Genomic DNA, 18,406 nt, shown 5'->3' on the forward strand with positions numbered 1-18,406 from the left:
GCTCCAGCTGGGGCGAGTCCAAAGCACAGGTCAGTTCAGGGCTGTGTGCTCAGCTGCTGCTGAGCACTGGCGGAGTGAGGAACTGCAGGGCCCCAGGCTGTTTGGGGCGACCTGCGACAGCTCCCCAAAACTGCCTATGTTGCCCATGGGCCCAAATAATTGCCCAGTCCTGCAGTAGGCCAAACAGATCAGTGTTGACTAGTGGTAACTTCATAGCAATGCTGACGGACATTAGAAGTCAGGACAATTGCACCGTCCTGGCTGCAAGAGCAGCCAGTGAACCACAGGCATGTGTTTCACCCTTGTAGGGGCTCCCTGGCGTCACACAGCTGTTGTCTCAGTCACATAGACACTGTCAGGCTGCATACGTAGGTTAGGAACTCTGACTGAACAGAAACCTTTGGGAAGCAAAACTGCAAAGCCGACATACAGTAGGAGTACTTAGCACATGCAGGCGCCTAGCCAGGGTCTTTATAAACTCAGAGGAAGACATGCCATAAGACTAATCTGCTCTCATAGCTGAAGACTAAATTAACCCTGAGGACAATAGCATTTCCAGACTGTTAGCCAAATGACTAATTAAGTATCCTTCTCTAGCTGTAGATACACACAGACACACCTGGCACACAGAAAGACTCCAAAGGGTTAAAAATAAACCCCACCCCCTTGTAGCTCATTTCATGCCCATGTAGAGGAGTGCCATGCTTCTCATGCCAAGACTCCACTGCTGGCTCTGAAGAAGCTTCTTAACAGCAGTGACATTTTCTTCAAGACATTCTCCTTGTTTTTTTAACGCTCTCTATCTAGGTGAGCTTCCCTACTAAGCACGATTTCTCCAAGAACGTAGTTGCCAGCTGCATGGTTTGTTCTAAACTGGGAAATAAAATGTGTCCACTAGCACATTTCTGGTCCTCTCTGCTGCAACACAGGCGGTGACTGCTATGTGGGAGAGACACTGGCTCATATTCAGGAGGTAACTATTTTGCATATCTCAGCTGAAGACATGGCAAGACAGGAGGTGTTTGCTTTTGCTTTATAGACTTGAACTCATTCCTCCTCTTCCCCCCTCCCCCCTGCTAAAATTGTGCCTTTTTCCACTTTTCTCCAGACAAAAAATACCCTCCTCATTTTTCGGTGATGCTTTGACTTAGTGGGCGCTTGTTCAGCATTGCTCTGTTCTTCCCTCAAGGGGCAACAATGTCAAGTTGTTCCGAGCGTAGCCCAAAATGAACAAACAGTGCCATGTGTGGGTTGTTTTGCAAGTGCCTTTCATACGAATTGCTTCCCAGGACAAATTTCACAGAGGTGGAAGCAGGGACTGTGGGCATGTTCTGACTGCAGAGATAGACCAGGAGATCCTGCATCATGGGTCTGAGCATCCAGGTTAGTCCAGCTATACTCAAATGACTACTTCTTTGCTGGCACTGAACTCCTGGAATCCCCTTCCTCCCATCCGCTTTCCATGTTGCTGGGATTTTGCATGTCAGATGTCATAATTCTTTCTGCTGCACACACAGAACTGGGCTGCTCTATGATTCTTTCCCCATGACCTGCAGGAGAATTTTTCTTTCCTTCTGGGACCATTGAGGGACCTGTGGGAAGGTGCTTCGGGGTTATCAGCAGTCAAGCCGTTTAACCCAAGTTGCAAAGTGAGTACATTATCAACCCGATTGTAATGGTATCCAGCTCTAGTCTATGCTTCCAGCTGTTCTAGCTAGCCTGGGTGGAACAGAGAGTTTTGTGTGCAGACAGGAGGAAATACACTTGGGCAAGAGGGGCTACACCTGGGAAAAAGCCTTAGCTGACATTGTAGGGATAAGATACTTTTTATGAAGCATAGTTAAAGGGGAAGAGGTGTCACCATGAAATGAAATGCCAGTGAGCCAGAGTAGTATAGGAAAACTCTTCCACATGGTCTGACCCTCTAGCAGAAAGGTCTTATACAAACAATGAGTGGGGACACAGTGAAGGGAGAGAGAAAGGTGCCAAAGCCACTTAAAGAAACTGGGGAGTAAAGAGAGAAACAAGGTCCATCAGGTAACTCAGAGCTAGTCCCCAAAGAGTTTAGATTAGAACAAGCCAGTTTTGATCTTGATGGGAACCAGTGGAGTGGCTGAGCCAGATCTGACAACATTATAATGCTCAGAGTATTTGAGAAGGCATTACCTGAAATCTAGAGAGGTTGGGTTAGAAGGCCATGGAGAAGAGGGCTGCAGTGGGGAAGGTGGGGATGGGCAGGCTGACTAATATGGCAACACTGAGAGGAGATGAGTGTGAAGAACTCACTCATCACAGCTTCACTTAGTGGAGGCAAATGGAAAGCTGGAGCAAGGAGAGCAGAGAGAAAAATATTTGAGAAGTCACCTCTACCCCAGAACTAAAGCCAGACACTTGTGTTATAAGACCATTGACTGCAGGCAATGAAGACAAAGTCATCACAACAAAGCACAGAGGGCACACAAGATGTGGTGATAGGTAGCAGCACAACAGAAGTTTAGCGACCAAACTTTTAACAGGGATGAGCAGATTCGAAGGCCCTGCATATGCTCTCTGGGGCAAAAATTGTCTCTTACTCTATGTTTGTCCAGCACTTGCAATGGACCTCTGGTGCCTGACCAGGGCATCTGAGCAACGTGGGAGTACAAATAATCGTACAAGAAAACTTGTACTGGCTTAATTAACTGTTGCAAGCCATTAGTTTTGGCTCTGCTAACTAATATAACCTTTGCTTAAAGCAGTTCAGCTCCAGTCAGGAAGTTACCAAATGACACTAACCTGATTTAGGCAAGGGTCAGAGCTGCTGTAAGTTTGAACCTTTACATTATGTTATGTCACAGGCTTGTACCAGTGTCACGCGTCGCCTCCAGATTTCAAGTGATCTCCTCAGGGTGTAAATACAGGCTAATGTTACCAAAGTGAATGAATTAACTCTGGATTTACACTGTTGCGGCTGAGTGCAGAACACTGCGCAGGGAGGTCGCAGCCAGAGGTATTTCTCCCTAAGCAAATAATCTGACAATGTGACCCACTATAGCAAAGAGAGTTGCTGTTAGAGGTTACATGTTACTTTTAAATGGATGCAAGGGCTTGCTCAGCTGAAGTCCACAAATTCTGGTCAATTGCATAAGCTATACATAGTCAAGGCAACCACATACTGCTTTGCTGAAACCCAAGAAAGCCTGGATAATATCCAAGAGGCACTTGGTTCCCATATCAAGCCAACATCATTCTCTCACTGCTAAAACCCAGAAAGGTTTGCATTCAGATGAGGACCTGGATGCTTTTATAAGGGACTACATTTCATCCCAGCCTCCTAAGCACTAACCACCAATCAGAGAAGGTAATACCATATAAAGAATTTCATTCACCGTCCCAATGGCCAGCCTCCGCCTCCCTCATGTATCCCAGGTCAGGCTCCTTGTCCCAGCAGTAATGAAGGGAGCAGTTAAGATGTGGGAAAAGTTAGAGGACATATGGTCTCATCATGTTACCTCAAGTCTCTGGTCACTACAGTAGTGTAAGTAAGGGGGACAAGCAGGGCACCAGCCCCAGGCACTGAATCGGAGGAGGCACCAGAGTCTTTGCCATGACAGGTGCAGCCCTGCACTGCTGGGCCATATGAGCAGTGCATCTGGAGGATGGGGAATGGTGACCCCACAAGGGAGATTTTGTCAGAGCAGGTGCAGCTCTGCAACCCAGTAGCATATCTGGGATGGGGGGAACTGAAGAGGGGACCAGGTCCACGGGCATCCTGCTGCATCATCCAAGCCAATGCTGCTACAACTGTGGCGGCACTATCTGCTGTCTTCAGTGTGCAGAGCCCAGGCAGATACGACTTCTCATCACTACCCCTCCCGGCAACAGTGGTCAGTGAACCCTTGCCCCAGAGCTTGCTGCTCCTCTTCCAAACCAACGTCCTCCACCAAGGGGAGAAGGTCATGAGAAGCTATCACACCAGCAGCTCAGGAAGGGGGAAGCTGTCCTTTTCCTTGACTGCCAATTTATTGTTAAGCCAGTCCTCACGTGTTTGTCCTCTGTGTGAGGGTACCATGAACTTCCTCTCCTTAGCTTTATTAATCCCCTTTGCACGTCTGCAACTGACACTAAGATGTGGGGGGATGTGGGTGCACTAGAAGGGTGCAATAGGCTACAAGCTGACCTTGACAGGTTGCAACGGTGGGCGGATGAGAATAGGATGGGGTTTAACACTGATAAGTGCAAGGTGTTGCACATGGGGAGGAAGAACCGGCACCACACTTACAGGTTGGGGAACTCCCCTCTTGCCAGCACGGAGACGGAAAAGGATCTTGGAGTCGTCATTGACTCCACGATGAACATGGGCCGGCAGTGTGGGGAGGCAGTCAAGAAGGCCAATCGTACCCTGTCATGCATCCACAGATGCATCTCGAGCAGGTCCAGGGAGGTGATCCTCCCCCTCTATGCGGCACTGGTCAGGCCGCAGCTGGAGTACTGCGTCCAGTTCTGGGCGCCACACTTCAAGAGGGACGTGGACAATATGGAAAGAGTTCAGAGGAGGGCCACTCGTATGATCAGGGGTCAGCAGGGCAGGCCTTATGAGGAGAGGCTACGGGACCTGAACCTGTTTAGCCTCCACAAGAGAAGGTTAAGGGGGGACCTTGTGGCCTGCTACAAACTGGTCAGGGGGGATCAGCAGGTATTGGGGGAGTCGCTGTTCCCCCGTGCGCTGCCAGGAGTGACCAGGAATAACGGTCACAAACTGGCGGAGGGTAAGTTTAGATTAGATATTAGGAGGCGCTACTTCACAGTCAGGGCGGCTAGGGCCTGGAACCAGCTTCCAGGGGAAGTGGTGCAGGCTCCTAGCCTGGGGATTTTTAAAAGGAAGTTAGATGAGCACCTTGCCGGGGTCATCTGACCCCGGTGCTCTTTCCTGCTAAGGCAGGGGGTCGGACTAGATGATCTACCTAGGTCCCTTCTGACTCTAGCTACTATGAAACTATGAAACTGTGACCAGGTCCCTTTTCAGCCTGAAAACGCAGAACAGAACTTCTCACTCCTTATGCACAGCTAAAGCATTTGACTTTCTGGATACTAGAGCCTTCCTGGAAGCAAAGGTGTCCCTACTATGGTAGGTTTACACATACATGTTGCATATTGTGCTGGTCATTAAACATAGTCATTGCCCTCTACAGGAATATACGGCTTCCAGGTATTTATATTGCCTTCCTCCGCTAACTCAGTCCAGTACAAATTGCCACCTTCTCTGCCATTGTATATTGGTATGAAGGTGGTGCTAGAGTTAGGATATTCAAACCTCCAGTTCATATTCCCTTTCTCCCTTAACTCACAGAATGAGGTGTTTTTTAAAACTAATTCTCACAAGGGTGAGAAGTCAAAGTTTTGTCTTAATTTTAATGGATGTGCAACTCTGGAGTGATGATAGATGAGGGGAACGTGTGCAGTATTTTCTCATCATGGTTCCTAAAGTCAAAGAGGTAAAGGTTAGGTCTCTTCATGGACTTCTGCATAAGCTCCCAGAGCTGAAGTAAATAACTGCTCTGGGAAGAATTTAAGCCATATAGATTTTCCTGCTATTAAAAATAATCGAAGTGTGAAACCAACTGCAAATCACAACTCAGAACAACACGTGATTTTTGGCAACCCACATGATTTTTGGCATTTAAAATTGAGTTAGAGGAGAATATTTGCTGGTGCTTCCAGTAGTCTTTAATAATTAGCTCTTATTCCATGCTTGTCATCTTTAATGCTTTTTTAACAAACATTAGCTAATTATTTTTCTGGGCACACAGACGTATCCAGATGGTCTTATTGCTCTAATTTACAGCTGGGTAAACCAAGGCACAGAAGAGACTTAACTTGCAGTTTTGGGTTCTGCATTTTAAAAGAGACATAGAGAAATTAGAGAGATTCCAAAGGCAGCTAACAAAAATGATGAAGGGCTTGGAAGGCAAGCCTTTTGAGAAGACATCAAGAGAAATAAACATGTTCAGCTTGCAGAAAAGGTGATTAAAAGGGGGCATGATGTCCATCTTTAAATTTCTGAAGAGCTTCTATAAAGCGGGAGAACACCTTTTGTCCCTGTCTGCGGAGAGTAGGATGTATAGCAGTAGCTTGAAATTGTAGCAGAGTGGGTTTAGATTGGATTTCAGGAAAAACAACATCACTGCTGGAACAGTGAAGCAGTTCTAGGGATTGCCTAGGGAAACTGTCGAATCTTCTTCATCGGAGCTTTTCAAAAAAAGTTTGGAGGAGCACTGGTCAGAGATGATCTAGGAACAGCTATGCCTGGAGTGTAATGTGGATAGCAGTTGACCCACACACGTGCATCACTTGGAGAGCTGACATGGGAAGAGCTCTGCAGCTTAGAAGAGGTGGAAATTGGCAGGGCCCGTACTCAGCAGCAGGAGAATGAATCAGAGTTGCACAAATAGTTTTGCTATGAAAGAAAATTAAAGGGGCCGGAATAAGCTCATGAAGAGAACAGGATGACAGAAAAGGTGGTTTTGGCTTTCCATTTAGGACATGTGGAGCTAGCTGTGTTTGAGGTCCCCAAGTTGCGGTGCAGAGTGGAGTTATTTTGGTTTTCCCATGCTTCTGGGCTTTCATGTTTCCCATGCGGGATCAGGAAAGAACTTTTCCCCCTCTGTTGCTAGGTATGAAGGGTTTTTTATCTGCCTTCCTTAAAAGCATTGGGTGTTGGCTGCAGCAGGCTGGGGATTTTGACTCAGGTATGCTGATGCTCCTGCTAGGACTAAAAAACCCAGGGGTTCCAGTTTAGAGGGACGTGCTCCTTTGCTCAGGGCAGAAAGATTGCCACATCTGGGGTCAGGGAGGAATTTAACCTGAGATCAGAATGAACTGTGGGAGGTTTTGCCTTCCTGTGCAGCAAAGGGCATGGTCCTCTTTCTGGGATCTCTCAAACGTAGGGGCAAGGCACTGACCATACTCTTGTCCTCCTGCTTTACATGTGGCAAATTAGAGTGTTCTTGGTGGTTTTTGGGTGTTGTGCCTGGTAGTTGTGAGGGAGGGCTGTTTGTGTCATTTTAAGAGTAGGTTAGGCAAAATACTTATATTGGATGATTTATACAGGAATGATCCTGCCCTGAACAGGGGTAGACTTGATGGCCTCCTGCAGTCCTCTCCAGCCCTACTTTTCTACAGTTATGACTCTTGCAACAGCTCAGCTGAGAGCTCCTCACAGAGTCACCACTCATGGCAGGTAGCTTTCTAGGGACCGGGCAACAAGCAAGCAGAGAAACAAATGACCAGAAGAAACAGTAAGGTGAGGAGGAGAGAGAAAAAAAGAATGAAAACAGTGAGAGAGAGAGAAAGAGACAATTGACAATAGGCAGGAAACTGATGCCTATCCACCAATCTATCCCAAAGGGAGCTCTTAACAAGAGATTGAATAACCATCTTAATCCTCAGAGAATGAGCAGCACTTAATACCACAATGTATCCCACGTGGCTGAGATGGTTGCTATAGAAATATATACTGTTGATTCAAAGAGTGCAGCACCGAAGAAATCAGATCATTTTACTACAGCGTTGCCTGCCTCTGCTTTATTTTCCAAATCCCCAAAGCAATTAGACTTTGTGTTTATAAAATGCACAGGAGAAATCTGAACACTGCCCAATAGGCTCCATCCCTGCCCCTACCCCATCCCCCAAGGGACCTTGCTCTCTGCTCACATGAACAACTTTAAAACTAGGCAGCTCAAACTGTGTTCATGCTATGTGATGGGAAAACCAAGCCCCAGAGGCTTAATGATACTTGATTCTTTCTTTAGCAGCTGTACCTGATTTGGACATCCCTCAGGCAGTGATGGCTGAGATCAGGGAATGTATGAATCACTCTAGGGCACTGGTTTAAACCTTTTTTCATTTGTGGACCCCTAAAAAATTTTGAGCGGAGGTGCAGATCCCTTTGGATTATAAGTGTAGGTATTCATGTACTTTTGATTGATTATAGTCATCTTTTGTAGACCCCTTAGACGTAGTCTGCAGCCCCCCAGAGGTCCACGGACCACAGGTTGAAAATGACTACTCTATGGCAGTGATGCTCAATATTTTTAGACTCAAGGCCCCACTCTATACTTTTTCTGAATTTAGTGGCACTTCATTTAAAAAGCTCTTCCTACTCATGTTTTGACTATGGAAAAAATATTAAAGCAATTATTCTTTTGCAAAGAACTCAGAAAGACCGCAGCAAGTATAAGAAGGAAAGAGCTCATTCAGGGCAAGAAAGATGGGGCTGAAAAAAGCTTGATGTTTCTGTGCGGAAAAACTGCAAGTTTTTCACTTTTCCTAGGAAGTTTGGCTAGGTGGGGCTATAGTAATGGCAGGTGCACACACTATAAATCCAGGTTACAGTAACTCTGACTTGCCATCACTATGCTCTCCAGTTAGTTGTATAATAGCATTAGACATTGCCAGGGCATATTTTCAGCCAAAAACACTGCTTTCTGGTAAGCTGCTTTGCAAAGCACCTGCAGCAGCTCTTTCATGCTTTCCCTTGTGACAATATTGGGCTTGCACCAGGTGTTCAGAGGTTAAAAAGGGACAAAGGGAAAACAACCCAGGAAACCAGAACCTCATCAACTGCCAGTTTAAGGGTGCTTATATCACCTCTGGGTTTGCCTATAAATGAAAAAGCTTTGCTTCAGGTTTTGGCAGATTATCAAGGATGGAGGCAGGTCCAGATAGTCTGCAGGTCCAGATAGTCTGTTTAATGGCTGTATTTTGCCCATCTCTTGCATTTTCTTGCTGACTTAATTCCCTGCGGCTGAGTTGTCTAAGGGAACCACGCAAAAGAAAGAGAGATCTGGATCTCTGATAAACAATATGCTTTCTCCTATGCCATCTCTCTCACTCAGCTTTTATCCAAAATGACATTCAGCAGTCCAATTTCAGATTACTTTCATTCTGTCTTTTGGCTGAGAGCCAGGCTACAGGTTGAAAAGCAAAGTTGACACATAATTTTCCACTCCTACTACATACAGGGCAGCTGCTATCCTCTCTTATCACACAATCACAAACTCACTGACAAAGGACTGCGAACTAAAGAGGAGCAACACAAATGTGTGCAGAAAGAACATACCTTCAATGACATTTAACAGTTTTAGAAAGTTTGTTGTGAGAAATGAGATCTACTATTTATCTACTATCTTCCACTTCATGAGTACTAATCACTTCCCAGTAACCACAATCCCGGTATGACTGACTTTACAGGAATCAGTTTTAAACACCAATAATACTGTTCCCAGTTCATGAGGTATTTTTGCCTCTCATTCTTTGGTAACTAGAAGTAGTGTGGCACATGAGCTAGAATGGGGTAGGACAGGGATTCATGATTCCTTGATTCTCTTTTCAGCTCTGCCTTTGGCTTGTTTTGCAACCTGGGATGAGTCACATAACCTCCCTGAGCCTTAGTTTTCTGATGTGTTGAATGGGATAAAAGAGTGCTGTGAGGCTTAATCTGTGTCAAGTGAATGAAGATCCTCTGTGAAAGGTGCTCTCAAGTACAACGTATTATTAGCATTTCATTATAATCCTAACATTCTGTACAGTTATCAAGTAAAATATACCATGAATATTTCACATACCTTCAGCATTTAGCAGGAGCTTCTGGAATATCCAATTATTCTCATCCAAGAAACTATGTACCTGAAGTTACCTAATAATTGGATATGGGCAGCCTGTGAAAATCATTGCTGCAACAAATCAGTGAAGCAGAATGAGAATATCCAGGGTTACAGTAAGGATTAAAGCTTTCAAATGCAATGCATGAAGAGGAATGCATTGCATTCAAAAGCTTGTCTAAGTCTATCCCAACTATGCAGTTGGTCCAGTAAAAGATATCAGCCACAGAGATCCTTGCTTCTAGTACTATGGATTAAAAGCATCTATTGGAAGGGCTGGAGACACCTATTCAGGTATAAACCATAACTGAAAGGATGGGGAAGAAATTTCCCATTGTGCATGGCACTCCATAGCAGCCTACTGTCAACAGCTTCCTGCGTCCTTCTTGGAAGCATCTGGACTCAGTGTCCGTCAGTGACAGGATACTCAGATCCATTCCAATCTGGCCATTTCTGTGTTTCCAATACGGATGTCTGTGGGGATCTGAGGCAAATTTCCAACATAAGGGAATCCTGTGTCTCACGGGAAGTTGACCACGCATCCCAAGGACCTCAAAAGCTTCTTCACCTTGCAAGTATGAAGGGCAAGATTTATGCATCCTCCAAGCACTCTTCTTCTTTCACTTGACCATTTTTGGGTGCTAGACACACAAACATGCTTAGCTGCATGGTCACATGTTACATCTGAACATATCAGCATGTGAAGGGTGCATGAGAACCCATTAAAATATTTAAATAGCAACTTTTGCCCCCACACCACTCTTTTACTCAAGGGAGAATATGGTTTGCTAGTGTCTTGAATCTGGTTACTGCTGCCATCTACAGTGTGGAATATCTAAGACATGCTTCCTCACATGCATCAGTCCCCTCTACTGCTGAGATAGCAAACCTGCTTCATTTAATTCAGCTACTAGCAACTTGTGTTTCTCAAAATTGTGATTATCCCTCTGTAAAGGTGCCTACTAGCTGACGTGGATGTATCCTCAATTTTGAAGAAGTCTCTCATTATGGTATATACTGCACATGCAAACCATGAGGTGCAAAATGCCAGACATTCATAAATCAGAGAGAAAGAGTGAGAGATCTTGACATCATAGTGTGAAACCAGAACTTGTTAGTGTGTAAAAAATGCATGGGTGTTGATTCACATGCCAGCTAGGAATGATGACTCTAAAAGGTAAGAATGGGGAAGGATTAATGAAGGTGGCTAATAAAAGGCCTGCAGTATTTATACATCACTGACACACTGCGGAAAAATACGGTGATAAAAGGTGCCAATCCTCAAGAGCTGCCAGTCTACTAGAGAGACAACCTATAGGTGAAGGATACGGCTTGGGCAATAACAAAATACTAGTGACACAAGTGAGGTGTTTAACACACCTGTTTTTTTGGGATGATTATTTTTGAGCTGTTCATTTTGTTAGTAAGGATTGCAGAGATATTACTGAGGATGTGATTGATGACAATGGGGTTTGCCTCACTGTCATTGGGACATCAGTGAGAATGGTGAATAAGAGAAGGGGGAAAACCCCACACAGCTTAATTTTCTACCCCAAACAGAGTCTATAGGCCTAGCAGTGAAAGGTGAAGTGTCCTTTCACATGTAAACAGAGTAAATTTGATATGGAAGCAAGAAAAAAAATGTAAAGCTCTGATACTAGTTCATAGTCATGTTGAATGGAGATGCTTTTTAAGAGCACTCAGTCTAATTGCACCCTACTTGTAACAGCCCCACAGTAATGTAATAGAATTGCACTGCTGTTTCTGAGGACACCGCAAACAGCACAAGCAAAGAGCAGGCTCCTTAAAAATACCTAATTGATTTCTGAAAACTCACATGCAGTGTCAGGTGAACACAATATTTTGTATTCTGTTTTCCTATCTGGGCTTGATTTACCTGCTCTCTTACCTTCAGTTACCACCAAACCAACAAATGTCAAGAGTCTCTACTTGCTCACTGGCAGACATCAAAAGAGCAGAAGCAAGGCAAACAACATGTGCTTGGCAGATCAAAGATAAGGGGTACTCACTATATGGCCACATTGCAGCTCCCAGCACACTGAAATCATGAAAACGTTTCTCTCTATACTGCAACCACTGGATGAGACACCAACAGCTACACAACTACAAATGTGGCAGTCATGACTAGGGGTGACCCAGGAGGGAGTTAGAATGAATATCAAAACTGCTGAATATCTCTCTGCAGGTACAGAGCTTGATTTGCCAGCACAGAGAAGCTTGAACTGCCTCCAAGCAGGGGTTGGTAAGACTAAAGTTAATGCGCAGCTGTTGAGATAGTCCGGCAACACAAGCACCATATGCAAACATGGAGGAATCTTACAGGCTATGGAGTACCTACTGGCCTGCCCATGTATTGGCAGACCACGCACCAGTGAGGACCTTGCTAAGACTACATATTGAGCAATAGTATGTGCCCATTTCTGGACTCAAATTTGGACTTGATGAGAAGACACAAGAAGACCACCACCCCTAGCAGCACTCTTGAAATCTTCCCATAGGAGCAACTTACTTAGTAATCATAAGATGGAACTTCATAATTTTATGACAGGGATTGTACCATATGATGGACTGTGACAGCAGGGGCCTGGACTCAATGTCTCAGGAGGCTCCGTTCAGCCCTATACTGCCAAGTCAATGGGGGTAGTGGTGATGTATCTTGGTGCACGTTGAGAGAAAATTCAGGTACTCATTTTTTTTGTTGTCAAGGTACTATTAGTACGAGGCTAAGAAGTGTTGCTGCTCTGTTCATCCAGTGCTGCAGAAGGATCTCTACAGCAACTGTACAAAAGGTTAGAAATTATTCCTTTCAGCCTCCTGTGCTCCAGGAAAGTGTTGGATTAAAAAAAAAAAGACATAATTGGGTCAAGTTAAAAGGAAGAGCTGCTCTACACAGCCTGAGTGCTACTTCCTCTAAACCAGTGGTTCTCGACCTTTTTAGACTCTGGGCCCTCGTTAGACTCAAGGGCTCCTCAGAAAATGCGAGTTCTTAGTTTTCACTCATTTTTGACTATGGAAAAATAATAAAGCAATTCTTCAGTTGCAAAGAACTTAGAAAGACCACAGTAGGTCAGACTATTTATGGCAGACAAGGTTCTTTGGGTGAATCTGCCTATGTCCTTAGACCAACACGGCTGCAACCTACACCCCTCAGGCTATTTATGATACTCTGGATTCTTATTTGAAATCTTGGGTTTATTTGGTGAATCATGTGCAGGTGTTTGCACACCAAATGGTACTAACATCCTGTCTAACCCCACAGCACCATTAAAAGCATCTCAGCACACCGTGGTTGAGAATCACCGATCTAAAACAATTGAGTTAAACTGGCATCATTCCCAGGTGTGCTTATTCCCTTACTAGAAGCAGAATGGCTCCATTTATAACTATAGTGAACACTTCCCACTATAGTTGCTTGTAACTTTGCTAAACTTCACATGTTTGGGCAGCAATTTTCCATGATGGGTTTCTGCCTCAGGCTTTTTTTTGTGTGTAAAGTTCAAGCAAAAAACAGTCCAACCACTCTTCAGAACAAGTTTAAGGGAAACAGTGTTTTGCCCCCATTAAAGAACATCAAACTGCTCCTGATTATTTCCTGAAAAGCTCCAGCACCCCCATGTGTTAGAAAAGGGAATTGAAATTTGGCCTGGAGAATCTGCTGAAGTTACGGACTTTTTTTTTCACCCACAACATTCACCTAAATGTGACCAAATAATGAACCCTAGCAAAACTGAAGTTTGCACATGCTCAGAAGAGACCTGCTAAAATTTGGCATCTCTAGTGCTTGAAGATTTAGTCTGCATTGAGAGTTCTTTAAACCCCATCAGCTCTCAGGTGTTGACCAGACTCTTCATATGCAATGAGCCCTGCAGAATGACTTTGCATCAGTCATGGGATGAACAGGTCTTAACCAGTGGCTGGCAATAGGTATCAGCACTGAGAAAATAAAAAAGCCTCCCAATTGAAGGATCTTGGCTGTACAATTTACTTCATAGATTTCATAGACATTAGGGCTGGAAGGGACCTCAGAAGCTCATTGAGTCCGGCCCCCTGCCCAAAGGGCAGGAAATCAGCTGGGGTCATAGGATCCCAGCAAGATAAGCATCCAATTTGCTCTTGAAGGTGTCCAAAGTCGGTGCTTGAACCACCTCTGATGGCAGGCTGTTCCAGACCTTGGGGGCTCGGACACTAAAGAAATTCTTCCTTATGTCCAGCCTGAAACAGTCTTGCAGTAGTTTACAGCCATTTGACCTCACCATCCCTTGGGGCGCTCTGGTGAACAAACGTTCCCCCAGATACTGGTGGTCACCCCTGATAAACTTATAGGTGGCCATCAGATCACCCCTGAGTCTGCGCTTTTCCAGGCTAAAGAGCCCCATGGCTCTCAGTCTGTCGTTGTAAGGTCTGTTTTCCTGCCCTCTGATCATGCGCGTGGCTCTCCTCTGGACTCTCTCAAGCTTCTCCACATCCTTTTTGAATTGTGGAGCCCAAAACTGGATGCAGTTACTCCAGCTGCAGCCTCACTAAGACCGAGTACAACAGGAGAAGGACATCCTGGGATTTGCTCGAGAAGCATCTATGGATGCAAGCCAGTGTTTTGGTCACTTTACTAGCTGCAGCATCGCATTGCAGGCTCATGTTCATCTTGTGGTCAATGATGACCCCCAAGTCATGCTGATGGGAGATTGCTCCTAGGCTTTCCCTCTAGCTTGCTCCTTTGGCCTTTTGGCTAGGGGCAAGTGAGACCGGGGGCACCTGAGCTCCAAGGCCTCCAAGCTTTGGGGCTTGCACATAGGATGCCTGCCATAGATTTTGGAGTATCTGAAGCACCAGGCTGAAGAACCTGGGAGGTAGGTTACTTGCTGGTGGTAGCACCACACAGACTTGTATGACTGAGCTCTTCTCAGGCAAAATTTGGAACTTGATTTGGCACTGGAAATGAAATTTTATTTTAAAAAAATATTGCAAGTTTCCCAAATGTGGGAAACTCAACTACACTATTTTGTGGGACTGTATTTGTGCGTTCAGGCTTTTGGCTAGGAGTAAGCGTGACTAGGGGGCATCAGAACTCCAATGCCTTTGGGCCTGCATGCAGGATGCCTGCCATAGATATGGGCAGTATCCATAGTCCCAAACTGATGGGTCTGGGGAGAAGAGACTTGCTTGGTGGCAGAGGCATGCAGACTTGAACGATTAAGCTCAGCTCAGTTGATTTGGAATTCAGATCTAATGAATTTGGCTTTAAGCCAAAAACAAAACCTGAGAGCAGGGTAATACTCTTTTGTGTACTCAGTGCCTTTTTCAGCATGGAAGAAAAGGAGGAAGCCCCTAATCAAATACAGGGGAGTAAGAATGGGCAAGCTGGGTTTGCAGAAGCCAAAGGATGGGGTGGAGTTGGACAGGGATTGAAGGTAGCTGGGAGCAAGGTGGAAGTGGGCAGAGCATCTCACCATCCCTCCTCTGCCCCCTCACCCTCCCCTTGTTTGTAGGTGAAGTTTTTGTGCTTGGGGCACCTAGTGTCCATTACAGTTCTGCGCAGACACCAGAATGGGGAAGAACTATTGTTGGTCATGTTCAATTTCTACATGGTTGTGAAGTCTGATTTCCTGCCTATAAGAGTGGCCAATAGCTGATGACTCAGAGGATAGGCCCAAGCCCAAGCAGTAAAAACTTGGACCCCAAGTCACTTTGTACAGTGTGGTGTATAGGGAATGGAGGAGAGAGGCAGTCCCTTCATTCCTGGAATTTACGCTGAAGCGGGGGATGGGTTGCACTCATGAAGGAGAAATATTAAGAGTATACACACTAATCTAGCCCCTTAATTGTAAACCAGGGCAGCTGATGGCTCAGTGGCTGCATGTGGCCTTTATGGGATTAATTTGTAGCACCCATGCTCCTGGTGTGGCAGTGCTCCACACAAGACCTACCCGCAACAAACCCATGCTGAGACATTGCCATCAGCTAGTCTGTTAAGGATGGCCTCTTTGATAATCTTTTCCAAGACCTTCCCCAGGATAGAGGTCAGGCTGATGGGCCTGTAGTTTGCTGGATCCACTTTCCTCCTTTTCTTGAAGATAGGCACCACATTGGCCTTCAGTCACTTCACCAGAGCATCAGGAGTTCTTGAAGATCTCTGTCAGGGGCTGGGCTATGATGCTCGCCAGCTCCTTGAGTACCTTGGGGTGCAGATTGTCAGGGCCGGCTGACTTGAAGGTATCCAGCCTCTCAAGATGTTCTTTCACCAGGTCAGCATTGATGGAGGGCGGAGGATCTCCCTCCCCCAAGCTTCCCTGACCCACAGTGGGCAGAGGCGTCCCATGGGACTGGTGAAAAACTGACGCAAAGTACCCATTTAGCAAGTTTGCTTTTTCATGGGCATCGGTTGTCAGTTGTCCTTTCTGGTTTATCGGGGTCCAGTGTTGCCCTTGCTTTTCCTCCGGCTCCCCACATATCTGAAAACGGACTTTTTATTGTCCTTGATACTTGTAGCTAGTTGGAGTTCAGTTGCAGCCTTGGCTTTCCTGGTTTGCTCCCTGCAGGACTGGCCCAGTGCAGAGTATTCCTCCTTGGTGGTGGTTCCAGTCCTTCCTCCTTTGTAAGTCTTCCTTTTAAGACACAGGAGATCCACTAGTTCCCTGGAGAGCAAAGGGGGCTGCTGTGCCCTTTTGCTGCCTTTCCTCCAAGATGGGATGGACTTTGCTTGCGCATCCAGGATTGCTCCCTTGAGGAGCAAGCACTTGTCCTGAACTCCCCTCACCACTGGGTTGTGGCCTTTTCTGGCCTCTCTGATGAGCCTTCTGAGCTTGTCAAAGTCGGCTTTCCTGAAGTCGAGGATTTCTGTATTACTGACTGACTCGCCAGCTTTATGGCAGATGGTGAAGGTGATCAGCTCGTGGTCACTGTCACCCAGCTTCCCATCGATCACTAGGCCACTGATTAGGTCGTCCCTGGTTGCCAGTACGAGGTTGAGCAGCGCTTTACCTCTCATCAGCCTGTAGACTTCTTATGTCAGATAGAGCTCATCCACGCATGATAGGAAGCTTTGCGACCACTCAGATTTGGCTGAGTGCTCCTCCAGTGAGATGTCTGTGTAGTTAAAGTCTCCCATGACAACCATGGCCCTGGAGCATGTGGCCTCAGCCAATTCCCTGGCAAACTCCTGGTCAAGGTCTTGACCCTGGGTAGGAGGTCTGTAGTAGACTCCCACCATAGTATCCCCTGTGCCATGTTCCCCATGGATTTTAACCCAGAGGGTCTCAGGTTGCCCACCGTGGGTGCCAATGTTGGCTTGCAGGGATGTGTAGCTCTCCTTGACATAGAAAGCTACACCCCCGCCCCTTTTGTCCATTCAATCCCTCCTGTACAGGGTATAGACGTCTATACCTATGCTCCAGTCATGGGTGGAGTCCCACCAGATCTCCGTTATCCCAATGATGTCATAGTTATTTGCGTTTAGCAGGAGGACATGTTCCTCCTCTTTATTTCCCAGGCTCCTGGCATTTGTGTACAGGCAGGCAAGTGTCCCCTTGGGGGCTCTTGCCTTGCCTACAGTTTGTTCTCAGGGCTGGGGCTGGGGTGGGATCCCTCAAGTACCTTGGCTTGCTGGCTTTGCAGGAGTTGCTCAGCGGGCCAGAAGTGGCGGTAGTCCTCCAGTTTAAAGCCCGGTGGAGCAGGTCAGCCAGTCTGGCTGAGAAGAGCCTCCTCAGTGGAGAGAGGTGGAGGCCATCTCTTCCCAACAGCTCACTGCCTCTCTTGCCAAAGAGCAGAGTGGGGTCATGGAGGCCAAAGCCTTCCCCAACGATATCAGCACTGTAGTCTTTGGTTCGATCCTCCTCTCCTTCCTTAGCCCATAGCCGGATACTGGGAGGGACTGGCCCCCAGACCCTTTAGCCCCACTCCCAAATCCCTGTAGCGCTTCATGACCCAGCTGGGAGAGCTCTGAGCCATGTCATTGGTGCCCACATGAATAAGAAGCATAGGATAATGGTCAGTGGGCTGGAGGAACTTAGGGTTCTTCTCTGCAATGTCTCAGATTCAGGCTCCCGGGAAGCTGCAGACGTCCTGAGCTAAGGGGTCAGGGCAGCAGGTTGCCCTCTCAGTCCCCCTCAGGATGAGGTCTCCTATGACAAACACTTTGCGTTTTGTCTTGGGGAGAGTGGGGGCAGTAGCTAGAGTAGTGCCTATGTTGCCTGTGGGAGCTGGCAACTTGGCAGGTTCTGCTGGGGCTGCAAGAGGTTCATACCTGTTGCAAAGCTCCAGTGGGGTGAGGCCGCTGGTGCGGAGAGCTTTGGGACCCTTGACCACCTTGGTCCAACCCCGTGGCTGGACAGAGTGGGAGGTCCTCGAGTCCTCCCTTGTCCTGGAGGGAGACCGTGGTCTAACCTCCGCCTCCCGGGGGAGAAGGGCCTGGCAGTAGGAGTCAATCACCTACTCACAGTCCCTGATGGCACGCAGTCTCTGGACTGTGGCCTGGAGCTCCTCCAGCTGGTGTATCAGAGACCCCAGTAGGAGAGGTGGCCATGCTCCTGGGCCCTAGAGCCTGAAAAAGTGACAGGCAGCTCCCACAGCCGAGAGCCAGAGTCTCCATCTGCGTGGAGCCCAGAACCATGGGCTCCGTCTGGGTGGCTGTCTCTGAGGTGCCGGGGAGGGGTGGGGGGTGGCTGCAGACCCCGAGAGGACCCTCAGGGTGTGGCGTGTACCCATCCATGTCATGCTGGTGGTGGATGGCTATGGCTGGGACTGGCTTC

At 46.8% G+C, this 18,406-nt stretch overlaps 1 long non-coding RNA gene across 1 annotated transcript; it reads left to right on the forward strand.

The window, feature by feature from the left end:
• Window positions 1–815: 815 nt before the first annotated feature.
• On the forward strand, window positions 816–13,064 carry LOC149873389 (uncharacterized). Its single transcript, XR_016439860.1, has 4 exons — window positions 816–973; window positions 1,290–1,383; window positions 1,557–1,649; window positions 11,848–13,064. It is a non-coding gene; the product is annotated as an uncharacterized LOC149873389 (long non-coding RNA).
• Window positions 13,065–18,406: the final 5,342 nt, after the last annotated feature.

Source organism: Crocodylus siamensis, chromosome 1 (genome assembly GCF_052110815.1).
Source record: "Crocodylus siamensis isolate JL-2025a chromosome 1, ASM5211081v1, whole genome shotgun sequence".
In the NCBI taxonomy this organism is placed as follows: domain Eukaryota; kingdom Metazoa; phylum Chordata; order Crocodylia; family Crocodylidae; genus Crocodylus; species Crocodylus siamensis.